This window comes from Aulostomus chinensis, chromosome 1 (assembly GCF_037954235.1).
Source record: "Aulostomus chinensis isolate RoL2024-O1b breed Wild chromosome 1, RoL_Achi_v1.0, whole genome shotgun sequence".
NCBI classification, from domain to species: domain Eukaryota; kingdom Metazoa; phylum Chordata; class Actinopteri; order Syngnathiformes; family Aulostomidae; genus Aulostomus; species Aulostomus chinensis.
In genome coordinates, this window is record NC_141320.1 from 54,025,571 (window position 1) to 54,039,971 (window position 14,401).

The 14,401-nt window shown below is 45.2% G+C and overlaps 2 non-coding genes across 2 annotated transcripts; one reads left to right on the forward strand and one right to left on the reverse strand.

The window, feature by feature from the left end:
- Positions 1–10,077: 10,077 nt before the first annotated feature.
- On the reverse strand, positions 10,078–10,159 carry trnas-uga (transfer RNA serine (anticodon UGA)). Its single transcript has one exon. It is a non-coding gene; the product is annotated as a tRNA-Ser (tRNA).
- A 4,086-nt stretch (positions 10,160–14,245) lies between these two features.
- On the forward strand, positions 14,246–14,317 carry trnaa-ugc (transfer RNA alanine (anticodon UGC)). The gene has a single exon. It is a non-coding gene; the product is annotated as a tRNA-Ala (tRNA).
- Positions 14,318–14,401: the final 84 nt, after the last annotated feature.

A 14,401-nucleotide genomic window follows, 5' to 3' on the forward strand; every position in this document is an offset into this window, starting at 1 on the left:
CTAGAGGGGTGTGGCTTTATCTTCGTATGGTTTTGGGGGACTCTTGTCGAATTCCTTAGTTTTCTTCCGGTCAAAGCACATGGGTCAGAGACAGAGACAACAATGGAAGTTGTAAAGGTGGTCATACCTGCGAACCTCCTCGATAACTCTTTCTTCGGCTTGGTCCATTTTTATTTTTGCGTGTTGCTCTCACCACAGAAACTTAAAAAATAGCGGTGTTGTTGTGCTGAACCGGAAACGTCATGTGAGCGGACCAATCACAGTCCGTTGACGTTCACGTCACTATGCGTCGACGCGACGCGTAGTCAGGATTTTTTGGAGGTGCACGTCGGGCTACGGCGTAGGGGTCTGCGTTGACGGCGTAGGTACGGCGTCGCCACGACGCAGAAGCATAAATCAAGCTTGAGGCCGGAAAGGATGTGGTGGTTTTGAGGGGGGGGGGTAAGGTGGTTCTCTGGATCACTGTTGTTGTCATGTAATTGGATTGCACTTTGTCAGACCTTCACCCTCAGACCGGTCCAACCTGGTCCCACATGAAGGCTAAAGCTCAGTTCACACTGCAAGATTTTAGGCGTCAGTGACTTCCCTCCCCATCAGGCTGAGGCATTAATGAACGCTCCTGTGCGCCGACAAATCTTGTCGTGTGAACAGCAGCCTGATTGAGCGTCGACGGTGTGAACAACAGGGCCTGTCGCTAACAAAAGTAGCGTAGTTTGAACAGGGCTTGAGCTTCTGCTGGTGGAACTCTGAGGGTCCCTGAGGCCCCAAAGCCCTGACCAGGAGCAGGTGGCAGTCCCTCGGGGCCAAATTAAAAAAGAAAACTACAAAAACATTTCTGGTTCCAATTCTGAGATCAACTTACAAAATAAAGTCAGAATTATAAGAGCTCTCAATGTAGCCGATATTTACCAAACTGAAGGGTTGGCGTTGTTAAACCTCTTGTTTGTCTTCTTGTCCTGTTCTCAGCTTCTTGTTTGGAGCACCTGAACTCTGTGTTTGCACCTGAACAGCTCCACTCTCCTTTCTCACCAATCCACTCCTCAACAACAGCCTCCTGTTTCCCTCCGCAAACTCTAACAAACCTCCATATCCAAGTCATTTGTTCTGGACTTCTCATGGCCCAAGTTGACCAAAGTCCTCTTTCTTTGATGGAACATGGTTTGATGGTAGGGGGTTCAGATCCATGACAAAGTAGAGAAGGAACTCTCCCAAGAGACAATTGAAGACTCAATTGTTCAGAGTGCACCGATGCACTTAACCTGACTCTTCTCCTCTTTGTCCTGTGGGGTAGAATAAGTCAGAGGGTCCAAGACCCAGCCCTTAGTGATTATGTAGCACTAACTGTGTTGTGTGATGTTGTATGTCTGTTATATTATATTTTTAAAAAAAAGGGGGGGGGGCGACACTTCTTCTGCCACTAGATGGCAGTACCTGTGACCAAATCACAACTGAAGCACTTTTGCGCTTCCTATGGACTTTTCCTTAATTAGGTCTAAATTCTTGCTTGTGTTGTACGTCGCTTTGGACAAAAGCGTCTGCTAAATGAAATTGTAGAATTGTAGAAGATGCTGAGACGCATCAATGACAGGGCACGGAGGGAAAGAGAGGAGGTGAACCTGTCCTCTCATTGCTGCCTTTTCCAGTGGATTCTTCAGCTTCTGCAGTCAATCTGGTCCACATTCAGTTTGTGGCTCATCTGTTACTTTCTGAAGGGAGAGAGAGAGAAAGAGAAACGTCATTCTGAGTGCAACCCAGTGGGCCAAAATCCCACCACAGCGATGTGAAAGACTCATCGCCTCTTATCGCTCACACTTGACTGCAGTTATTGCTGCAAAAGGTGGTGCAACCAGCTGTTAGAGGCAGGGGGGCAATCATTTATTCACATGGGCCTTTCTAGGCTCAGATGTTTTTTACCTTATTAAATAACAACTAACTTTATAACTTTCTTGTGTTTTATCTTCGCATAATATTTAGGTTTGCTGGATCTGAAATGGATGATCGTTACAAATGTGCAAGAAATATCAGAAATTGGTTAGTGGGCAAATACTTTTGTACAGCACTTTAACTCTCATTCTCCTGCAGGATCTCATTCTAGAAATTACTGATGAATCAACTGGCAGATATGATGGGAACTATGACCTTTGACCTGGGTGACACAACGTTGATCCAAGCATCTGAAGCCAGTGTTTCTGTTCCCAGTTTGCTGACTGGTCGTCAGTAGCAGGACGTCTCTTTTCATTGAGTTGATTTCTGTTTCTGTCTGTTGCTCCACTGTTTCAGAGTAAAATGAAGAGATTTCTGATGTTGCTGTTTGTGTCCTGCAGATGTGGAGCAGCTGCTGGTGATTAAAGAAGAGGTTCCCCCTGAGCTGCAGGACCCAGAGCCCCCCCACATTAAAGAGGAGTGGGAGGAGCTCTGGACCAGTGAGGAGGGAGGGCAGCTTCAAGGGCAGCAGGAGGCTGATATCACCACGTTCCCCTTCACTCTGGTCCCTGTGAAGAGTGAAGGGGACAAAGAGAAACCTCAGTTCCCACAGCTTCATCAGAGTCTAACTGAGGAGAACTTGAAAGAAGAGTCTCTGAGCAGCAGCCCAATTCATCCTCTGAAAACAGAAGCTGATGGAGAAGAGTGTGGAGGACCAGAACCAGAACCAGCCAGCAAGGTAGATCCAGATCCACTTGAACAACCCCAGACTGAAGACCAGATGTCAGACTCTTCTGAATCCGAGACAGCAGTCAGTGAGGATGATTGGGTCAGACCTGATAACACAGCCTCCTCTGAGCACAAGGAACCCTTTGGCTCAAGGAAGAATTTGCTTCAGAAATTGAGCCCAGGACAGGAAGTGACTCATTGCAGCTCAAAAGAGCAAAAAGTAAAGACTGAAAGAGAATCAGAGATCATCAGGAACGTGACCTTTGGTCCTTCTGAATCTCAGACAGAAGTCAGTGAGGATGATCGTCCCTTCAGGTGCTCAGCATGCAGTAAAGGTTTTAGAAACAGAAGGAAGTTGGATGTACACATGAGAACACACACTGGGGAGAAACCATTCTCATGCTCAGTTTGTGGAGGAAGGTTTTCAGAAAAGGGATATCTGAAAAGACACATGAGAACACACACTGGGGAGAAACCATTCTCATGCTCAGTTTGTGGCAGAAGATTTTCAGAAAAGGGATGTCTGAACAGACACATTAGAACTCACACTGGGGAGAAACCGTTCCCCTGCTCAGTTTGTGGCAAAAGATTTTCAGAAAATGGATGTCTGAAAAAGCACATGAGAACTCACACAGGGGAGAAGCCATTCCCCTGCTCAGTTTGCGCTAAAAGATTCTCGGTAAAGGGACAACTGAAAAGACACATGAGCACCCACACTGGGGAGAAACCATTCCCCTGCTCTGTTTGTGGCAAAAGATTCTCAGAAAATGGACCACTGATAAGACACATGAGAACGCACACTGGAGAGAAGCCGTTCCCCTGCTCAGTTTGTGGCCAAAGATTCTCAGAACAGGGACATCTTAAATCACACATGAGAACACACACTGGGGAGAAACCGTTTCCCTGCTCAGTGTGTGGCACGAGATTTTCAGAAAATGGATGTCTGAAAAAGCACATGAGAACTCACACAGGGGAGAAGCCATTCCCCTGCTCAGTTTGCGCTAAAAGATTCTCAATAAAGGGACAACTGAAAAGACACATGAGCACCCACACTGGGGAGAAACCATTTCCCTGCTCTGTTTGTGGCAAAAGATTCTCAGAAAACGGACCACTGATAAGACACATGAGAACGCACACTGGAGAGAAGCCGTTCCCCTGCTCAGTTTGTGGCAAAATATTCTCAGAACAGGGACATCTGAAAAGACACATGAGAACACACACTGGGGAGAAACCATTCCCCTGCTCAGTTTGTGGCAAAAGATGGTCAGACAAGGGAAATCTGAAAAAACACATAAGAACGCACACTGGGGAGAAACCATTTGTCTAAACATGGCACTGAAGCTGTGAGAAAAGAGTGGGAGAAGCAGGTTGAAAGTCAAATAATGAATGTATCTAACTATTAAAACACAACAGTAAATCAAAAATGGGCCCAGGTGCTTCCAACTCGGAGGACTGATCAGCTCCCCACCCTCCACATACCTGCTTCAACACCAGAAACATCATGAAAGACATGAGATTCCGCTTGACTTTTCAGTTCAACCTGTGTTGGGAGCTAATTTGCGTTATGCGCACAAACTTGGTTACATTTGGATGCTGCAAAAATACATCCCTGCAATTCTTCAAAATAATTAATAACACAAGAACACACATTAGGTTTGTTTTGCACTGGAATTGTCCTTGAAGAGCTTCACAAGCGGGGAGAAGGATTTTAAACTCCACGCTGGATTTTACTGGAGGCCAGTGCAGCGAAGTTAAGACTTGGGGGTCTTGCTTCTTAGTTCCTGTCAATTTGCATGCAGCTGCATTGTGGACCAGCTGCAGAGTCTTCAAACACTTGTTAGTACAGCCTGATAATAAAGAGTCACAATAGAGCAGTGACATCACTAGATAATGTGTCTCGAAGGGTTTGGGGCCAAGCACAGGAACTTCTGTCTTATCAGAGTTGAACAGTGAAAAGTTATAAGTCATCCAGGCCTTCATGTCTGGAATGCATGCTTGTAGTTTAGACAACTGTTGGCCTTCATCCAGCTTTATTGAGAAATAAACTGGGTATCATTTGTGTAACAGTGGAAATGGATGGAGTGTTTTTGAATAACATGACCTAAAGGAAGCATATATAAAATGAAGAGTATCGGCCCCAGCACTGAACCTTGAGGAACACCATGTTTAAATTTTGGTTAGATCTAAGATTTATCATAAATGAGTACAAACTCTAATCGACTCACAGAGGGAAAGACTTCATCCAGCAGCCTAGAAGGTCTTGAATCTAAGAGACAGGTTGAAGGTTTTGATGAGGTCATCATTGAATGAAGTTCTGGACTGTTAATTTGATAAAAGTGGTCTAAAGAAACATCTGGTTCAACAGCAGTTTCTGTGTTGACTGAGTTTACAGGTCAATTAGAATCTCTTGAGGACAGGAGCTGATTAATTTGATCCTAATAGTTCCTATGTTGTCCTCAAAGAAGCTCCTAAAGTCGTCTCTACTGAGACCTGAAGGAATCCAGGGTCTACAGAGTCAGGACTCTGTCAGTTTAGCTCAGTGCTGGAAAGAAACCTGGACTGTTTTCTGTTCCTCTGTTAGTGATGAATAATAGGAGGCTCTGGCTCTACTGAGGACCTTCTTATCCATTTGAAGACTTGTCTGCCTCTTGTTTAGTTGCCTGGTGATGGAATTCTACCACACAGCTGTTCTCTGTTGTTTAAGGATCTTTTTTTTAAGGAGCAATGGAGTCTGGAGTTGTTGGTAGTGAACCTGCAGTTTTATCTGCTATGAGGTCCACCTCCAATGACTCAATTCAGAATCAGGGATCTCTGTAGTAGGGAGACATGGCATTGAGTGTAACACAGGTGGAATGACTTCCTTCAGATGTGGTCAGACCCACCCTGAGAGTTTGGGGAGAACCCTTGAAGCCTGGGACTTCAGGTCAAACGCTGAGACCACGGCGTGATGGAGAGTTCTGATGATTCATCAGCACAATCAAACTCTGAGAACTCCTCCCTCCCTGGTTGATCTGAGTCAAAGTTCCCATGTCTGATCAACTTCCTGTCCTGATGACATCACTACTGCAGGTGACCAGTTAGCATTGCTCTGTTTGACGAAGCTGCGTTCAGGGAATGAGGAAGTTTCCCTTTGTGTCACTGCTTCTCTACTAATCTGATCTCTGATCAGTTCACCAAGAAGAGTCTGGGGTCAGGGGCTTGATGAGTAGAGCTGTTTAGTCAGGAGGAGGCTGCTCTGATTGGTTCCTGACACTGAAACAAGGCCAAAGCTCAAGTACACAGGCTCACATATTGAAGTATTCTCAGTCTTCCCACTTCAAGTATTTTCCCACTTCAAGTATTTTCTACTCTACAAACCAAGTTACCTCTTATGTTAAGTTACTTGCTGAGAGTTATGCAGGACACTTGGATGGAAACATAACCTTTTTCTCTAATCAGCACAACAATGTGGGCGTGTAGTGAATCAACACCATAACAGTAACGAGGAATGAACGCAGCAGCCATCTTGGAATCACCAGGTTTACAAGGCTTCCACTCTGTGAGAGCAACCCCTCGATGGAGGAGAAGAAGCCAGACCATCAAGAAGACCTGAAAGAAGACAGCAGAGGCAGGCAGAGGAACCAGAGACACACAAACAGACACAACACTGCCACCTTCTGATCTGATGACATCAGAGTTGAATGTGTGGACTGATTTGGAGGCCAAGCCTCACAATAAAAGCAGCATTTTCATGGGAATGTGTTCCATCCAGGGCTTCACAATAAAAGCATTTGAAATGATGAGTCATTTTAACAGATGTTTGTGTGTCGGTTGTCGTATGAGTCACAGCAGGTTGACAGTTTGGGGAGAAACTCTTGAAGACTGGGACTTGAGGGGCCCGTTTCACAAAGCAGGTTCATCAAACCCTGAGTTTCATCCTGATCTCTGAGTTGATCTTCCCTGAGATAGAAAACTCTGAGTTTTTGGTTTCAGAACAGCGGATTTGAATCAGTTTGATCAACTCTGAGTAGGTCCACCTGGGGTAAAGCGCGATCACGACAACTCTAAAAAGCCAGCATAAATGGAGCCCCGATGCACCGAGTCACCATGGCGACGGAGAAGAGGAGAGCTTTGTTTTTCACGTCAGTGGAGTTGGAAATCTTGATGCGATCATGTGAAGAGTTCCAACACGCGTTAAAAAGAAGTGCAACACCGCTGCAGCTGCAAAAGAGAGAGAGATGGCGTGGAGGAACTTTGCTGCTCGGGTCAATGTGTGACAACAGAAAGAAGGCAGACGCCCGTAAAACGGGTGGTGGTCCAGCACCACCACCTCTAACAGGCACAGGAGCCAGAGTTTAGGAAGGCCAGTGGCTGAGGGAGTTCATCCTTAGAACCCAACCCCCAAGACACCAGTGCCTTCATAAAATGTAATATGGCTCTCTCTCTCTATATATATATATATAGATATATAGAGATATAGATATAGATATGCACCCATGACTTTATTTCCCAACAGACTCTGCTGGTGCCATTTGCCTTGTGCCACAACAGACACAGTCACTGTCAGTAAAGATTTTCTCAATGTTATTTTAAGTTACTGAAACATCTCTCCTCCAGGACGAAGAGGATGGACAAACGCTGTCTGCTGCCTTTACAGTGGGGGATCCAGAAAGGCCTGTAGAAGTCACATCTTGATAGATTCCTGATTCTTCTCCCATTCATATTTCTTACCATTCTGGTGGAATATAGAGACATCAGCCTACACTGAAGTATGAAGACAGTCTTGTCCTCTTTAACAGAGCATGGCTGGGCAGGAGGGTCCCTCGACCTCCAGTGCACACACTGACACAGTGAGATGTTCAGTCAACAGATTCATGTCCAACTGTCTAATCCTCATGTTCTCAGTTACCAGTAAAGGAACTTTACAGAGTCCACCTGCTGAGAAAAATGTAAAAAAGTGACAAAGAAATGCAGTCCTTGGACCGCCAGATTAGGAAAGCAGATCTGGAAACAGAACGACTGGAGCCCAAGTTAGAGGGGGGTGCATGGCTCCAGGTGAATATGTTAACTAGTGGAATGTGAACTGAACGAGCTTTTTTATTGCTAGGAAATAAAGAAGACCAAATGAAATGTGTATTGTTCCTTTATTGGACTGTGGTGGGGAGGATGATTGCTAATTAAATGCCAAAGTGATTCTGACATATGGTGTCTCTGACGGCTCTGCTGTCCTGGATAGCTGGCAGGTGGATGGGGTCGTCATCAGGCTCTTCTATTTGTAGGGCAGGGTGTTGCTCTCCTCTAATAGTGGCAATATTATGAAGAACACATGCCACAAGAATATCACAGGCCCTCTCAGGGGTCACCCTGAGGTGACGTAGGCACTGGAAACGGGCTTTTAGCAGGCCTGTGGTCATCTCCACCCGGGCTCTGGTCCTGCAGTGAGCCCAGTTGAAGTTCTGTTGGGGGCCTGGTTCAGGGTGCAGGTAAGGGGTCAGCAGCCTACGTTGGCATGGGGAACCCCTGTCACCCAGCAGAAGGCCATCAAACTCTCCTGTAATGTATAATGGATACCTGAGAGTGGATTAAAGGAGGGAGACAATTGACTTCTGTTGTGTAAATCTTTAGGCTGTACTTACCACGTTGCAGTCTGTTGCTCAGGTCAGACACAAAACATCTTGAGTCAGGGACAGACCCAGGCCACTATCATCCTCCGAATGTTGTGGCAGTCCAGCTGTCATGACGACAAAGATGGATTTGGACTGTGACCCAACGACTCAGGTCCTGACACCAGCAGACCCCTCCCCACCTGCAGCCTTTTTCCAGCTCCACCAAACCTCCTCCTCATCATCTGGGCATCAAAAGCAGCTCAGACCTGCTGCAGCTCAGAGACCTCAGCCATTTTTAGGATGTCTCCATGATTCTCCTTCACAGGATTTTCATTCAGAAACAAGAGAACTGTCAAAGACCACAACAGTTTTCAGCTTGCTGCTAAACAGTACTTCAACTACCATTCCACTGTGTAATGGCAGTGACTGATGTGTACTATATGCAGTACTAATCAAGTACAGCCCTGACTGCTACTTTATCTCCAATGCTAGGAAGGATAAGAATGTTGAAATGGACCCAGCAGGAAGAGAATCTCAAGTCATGGCAACTTTACTGAGCAGCACTCAGTTAAGTTCAGGAAACACCAGACATTTTTACCACCTGTCAATGAAGTAGTCAGTAAAATAAATACTACACTGAACAGTAGTGGAGGGAGAGCAGAGCTGGAAATGAGACCTTACTGGAGGGAATGAATCTAGAAATGTTAGAGTTCTTTCAGTTGAAGAAATCAGATTTGGGAGGGAAGTTCTGGACGTTTTCATCCATTTTTATTTCATCCAGATAAACAAATCATGTTTTCTACTTGGGCAGAATACGCTAACGTTGCTAACTAGCTAATATTATTTTCTAACTTCAGGCCTAAATTTGGGATTGACTGTTAAAATTGTTCACCTCACCTTTGTAACACCAGGTTTTGTATTGATGATGTCATTCTATTTGTCTCTGGTTCTTTCCATTCATAAATCAAACCTGAATGTTAGCTAGCCTGCTCTTACTGTGTTCCATCAGCTGCAGGTTTGACCACAGGTAGCTTAGCTAACTGCTAACTAATGAATGTTTAGTCCAACAAAGAATGGAGGTTGATAGTCATTCATCCAAAGTCTTTGGTTTCAGATGGAGCCTCAACTGAGACTCCTAGTTCAGAGGATGGGTTTGTTTGCTGTCAGGTTGCCACCTTTCTGGAGGAAGACAGGAGACAAGACAGGACATATTCTTTCACCAGGGGGTCAAAGCAGACATCAGTTCCCACTGATCCTGGATCTGGTCTACATTCCTGCCTGTTAAAAGAAGGTTTTAGTCACTACTGTTGCAGGATGTGCTTGCTGATGGAGAATTGTTGGGTGTTAACTGATGGAAGGACTGAGGTGCTGGACCTGCTCTACTTGTAGAGTGTCATGAGATCACTTTTGTTGTGATTTGGCACTAAAAAAATAAAATTGATTTGACTGAAATGGAAACTGTTGGGGGGGGGGGTGTAGCCTCCATAGGTTATGTGTTTGATCTCTGAATTCTGTGTTTGATCTCTGAATTCAGTCTTTGATCTCGGGGTTCTGAGCATTGATCTCCTGCTTCAGTCTTTGATCTCTGATCTTGGAGCTGATCTGGGAGCAGTCCTGATGTTAAATGCTGTGATGAAGGACAGTGTGGTGGTGAAATGGATGAAACATGTCAACATAAAATTAAATTTGAAACTTATTCCAAGCTTTATTTTGTGTTTGATGGCCATTTTTAAAGTCACTAATGATTTGCTTTGACTCCTGGATCCTGTGGTGCCTGATGAGGAGACAACTGGAGCACAAAGTAGGGGAAGAGGTCTGATATGGAACATCAACAGTTGAACGTTGTTGGCAGGACTCGAACCTACGCAGGGAGACCCCAATGGATTTCAAGTCCATCGCCTTAACCACTCGGCCACAACAACCACATTCACACACATTTGTAGGAGACTGAAATTCACCAAATTATCTTTATTCTTATCTTTATTATCATCATTTTGATGTTCTAGAGGAGACAACATCTGATCTTTGTTAGAGCCACCAGTCAAAGGTTTTCTTTAAAGGCTGCAGCAGCTGAGAATGAGGAATTAATAACCATCTTAGTGAGGACATTTTGAAACAATGACAGAAAAGATGACATTTTGCCAGCTCTGCTGCTCCAGCCAGTGTTGGACGGTGACTTGGGAATCTTTATTGTTGAATATCAGACTCCACTGGTGAGTGGATGCTGTATAAATTCCATCCATAAATGGAGGTGGATCCTAAAAGGGCTCGTTGACTCAGGAGGATCTCTCCACCCTACAGACTGAGAAGGAACCATCAAAGATGGCAGTTGGAGTTCTGTGGGTCTGTCCTGGATTCCTCGTCCTCACGGACCAGAAGTCTGTCTGAAATACTGCACTGATTGATGATCTTTTCATGAATCTGAAAATGCTTCGAAATTTAAGAGGAAAACAAATCTATCTTTTATAATAATTTTCATCATGGGAACGCACGTCTGCTGCGGTTGGTTTTTAAACGAGAGCAGGAAAGGACAGACAACAGAAGGCAAATAAATAGAAGAAAAGACAAAAGAGAGAGAGAGAGAGAATGAGAGGGAGGGAGGGCTCTTGTGGGGCTACTTCCTCTTCCTCTGCTCCAGTTGGTTCCGCCCTGTCTGCTGGTGTCTCCACTGCTGTCACAGAGCGGCTGATTGTCACACCAAGAGACCGCAAGTGTCTCATGTTCAGTGTCTGGCACGGGACTTTGCAAAAGTAGGTAGTTATAGTTACTAGTTACTTCTGCCAAAATGTAACTGAGATAGTACCTGAGTTCCTCCACTCTGAAAGTAACTACTCACCAGGGAAAGTAACTACTGCAAGAAGACAGACATGTCCTCCCTCAAGCCTCAAACAGACCATTGGTCCTGTTTGGTGTTCCAAGTCACACGTCTGGCCTTCTGTTTGAGGGGAGGAAGGTGTGGGGAACCCAACCCCTGGTTTACTGGTAGATTCATCACAGCCGACTTGGCACACACTTTGTTTGTCTCTGACCAAAAGACACAACAGGACCTCAGAGGACCGTACGACTCTTCTTTTCTTTTCACCAGGAGAGAAGTCTTTGTTTTTTGGAAAATGGCCGATTGCAACGGTAAGCAATTTCTTTATGTATTGTTGTCTTTAACTGATGCGATGATAAATTACTAGAGTGCTTTTCAACATTTGAAACCTTTTTTTGTTGAGGAAAAGTCCGGTGAGCCTCTCTGTATGATCATATCATTAACAAATAAATATTTGATTGAGTAAACCACTAAAACTTCTAGCCCATGACCTTTGCTTTCAAACACCCAGATTGACCACGTGCCTTCTGTTTTAGGGGAGGAGGGGTGAGGAACCCCAACCCTGCCTTTGAGCTGCTCTGGCTGTTTGACCTCTGTTTAATGGTGATGTTATTTCTGCTTCTCTTTGACTGTATGGAACAAAACAAGCTGAGGGCCAGCGAGTGTATTCAGAGATGGAGGCCAGGCAGCTGGAATCTCCACCAGAGGAAGCTTCAGGGTGTGCAGGACCATACCTGGATCATGAAGACGGGCTCATGGATCGGGAACTTTCAGCCAAACTCATGGAGCGTCTAAGAACTGTTGTCTGACTGCTGCTCAATGCTGCCATGAACACACAGTGGACTGATGACTGGTGATGAAGCATTCATGTGAGAGCAACCACACGTGGGGAGGAAATACCTGATGACTATTTTGAAAGAGATCATGAAAACATACGATCCAGGCTTTGGAACAGAAACCTCATCTGCACAATTAGAAAGGACCTGTTCCTGAACCACAGGCTCATCAGTCCTGCTAAGATCACAGGCGCTGCTGAGACACTGTTGGAGACACTGTTGGAGACACTGGTGCAAGCAGGGGTGGCACCAAGAGCGACTGGTGACTATTGGAAAGTACACAGGTAGGTGACCACTGCTGGAACATTCATGCTGAACAAGCAGGATCTCAAACATTGGTATTCTACTTAGGTGGCGCTACAGAGTTGGATGTACTTTTTTGACTACTCTGACTTTGCCTACATGCAGGAATGCTGCCCAGGCCTGTGCACTGCTAATGGGACTGATGGGTGCCCTCAACCTTGCATGTCCCCCACGACTGTGCTACACTTCTGAAGTGTTTCAAAAACTTCTCTTGGATCTGGATGGACTTCAACTGTCCCCCAAAGTCCACGCATTAAAGGTGAAATTGTCTTGAATGAAGATTTGAAGTGACAAACTTCACAATGCCAAACCGATGAGGTCAAGTTTGAATGGACGATGTTGCAGTTGAACAAGATTTGAAAGCACTTTGATGAAGCGTTTCAGGAGTTCTTGTCACGCTCACTGACTGTTACACACTGACGCTCACACACTCTCACACACTCACTTTACAGATGTGCGGTACACACACGGTGAAGAGGTTTTTGCTAAGAACATTTTTGTTTTGTTTCTTTAAGAACATTTTTGTTTTGTTTTTTTAACAACATTTTGGTTAGTTTTTTCCTGAAAGTACTTGTAATACATTGATTCTTAAAAATAAATATGTATTTGTACTTTGACTACTCTAAACAGACCGTAGGTATGAATGTGAATGTGAATGGTTGTTCGTCTCTGTGTGTTGGCCCTGCGATGGACTGGCGACCTGTCCAGGGTGAACCTTGCCTCTCGCCCGTTGTGTAGGAATAAGTGGAAGACAATGGATGGATGGATGTATTTATTTGTACTGTATTTTAGTTGTGTGATCCTCTTCCTGAGCCTGTCTACCTGGACAGTGAGGACCAACAAGACATCCTTGGTGCCTTTCTGAAGGCAGTACTTCATAGAACACCAACACAACTGAGCTTGACGGATGAAGTGCAGTTCATCTTTGGTGTTCTAGTTCCTGAGGGAGGCCTCACCATGGATATACTTTACAGAGTTTGTCCTTGCAGCAGTCAGTGACTTAATAGAGTCTAACAAAGGGTTGAACCTGAATGAGACAGTCACCCTTCAACATGGGGCCATGGCAGAGTGAACCAAGGACACTACAATGGGGGTGAGAGTGGAGCCATGATGGATTCGCAGTTCATCACCTCCACCATCATGTGGACCACCTGATCACCTCTCCCTCAACCTCTAAATAACTCATTCCCTGACCAGGAATTGAACCCGGGCTGCGGCGGTGAAAGCGCCGAATCCTAGCCACTAGACCATCAGGGACCACACTGAGCTCTCCAACAACAGAGACTATACACAATGACTCAAGAACACAGGACTCTGTGGTCTCAGCTTGAGATGCAGAGGGTCCTCCAAGACCACCAGACACCTCAGCCCCCTAAAGACAGTCCACCCCCAGGATCCTGCCCCCCTCTGCTCCAACTCAGCCATCCATTCATAACTGACTTTGTCTCAGTCTCTTCTCAATGCCAGTCACTGAAACACTGACAATGTGATGGGGGCTTCCTGTCTTTACTGCATTTTCTTCAAGGCTCACTACTGCTACTTCCTACAGTCGTCTCTACTGTGTACTTGTACTACCAGTTGTTATGAGCATCTGTGGATTTCTAAATATTCCAGTCCTCAGTTTGCAACTGTATCGTGATGATGGGTCAGTTTAGAGCTGTCAATCAATGTTAATAATTGATCTTAACATCTGTACATTATTTTAGGAGCACAAATACTTTTACTTCATTCTGAGGATGAGCAGACGTTCAATATAATTCTCATTTCCTGGTCAAAGACTCCTGCTAGTCAGAGAGGATCTGGGCTGGATTGGAAAGCTTCAGAGAGGAAAACCTTCACTCTGGACTGGACTGAGAACGGAGCAGCCTCAGCTTCCTGGAGCCTGACTTGCCTCTGTGGTCTAAGGCTGTGTGGGCTGACATCACAGTGAAACTACTGAGATCACAGAGCCTTTAAGATCACAGGCTGACTTCCTTTTTATCCCTAAAATGAAGAAGAAAAATGTTGTGTCTGTGTTTGTGTTGCTGCATCAGTTAAACAGTGACTCTGACAGAGGGGATGTAGCTCAGTGGTAGAGCGCATGCTTTGCATGTATGAGGCCCCGGGTTCAATCCCCGGCATCTCCAGCTGGTCCTTTGGAGCCTTCATCTTTACAGCTAAATTGATCCTTAAATGTGACAACAGTTGATAACAAACTACCAGAAGAGAAA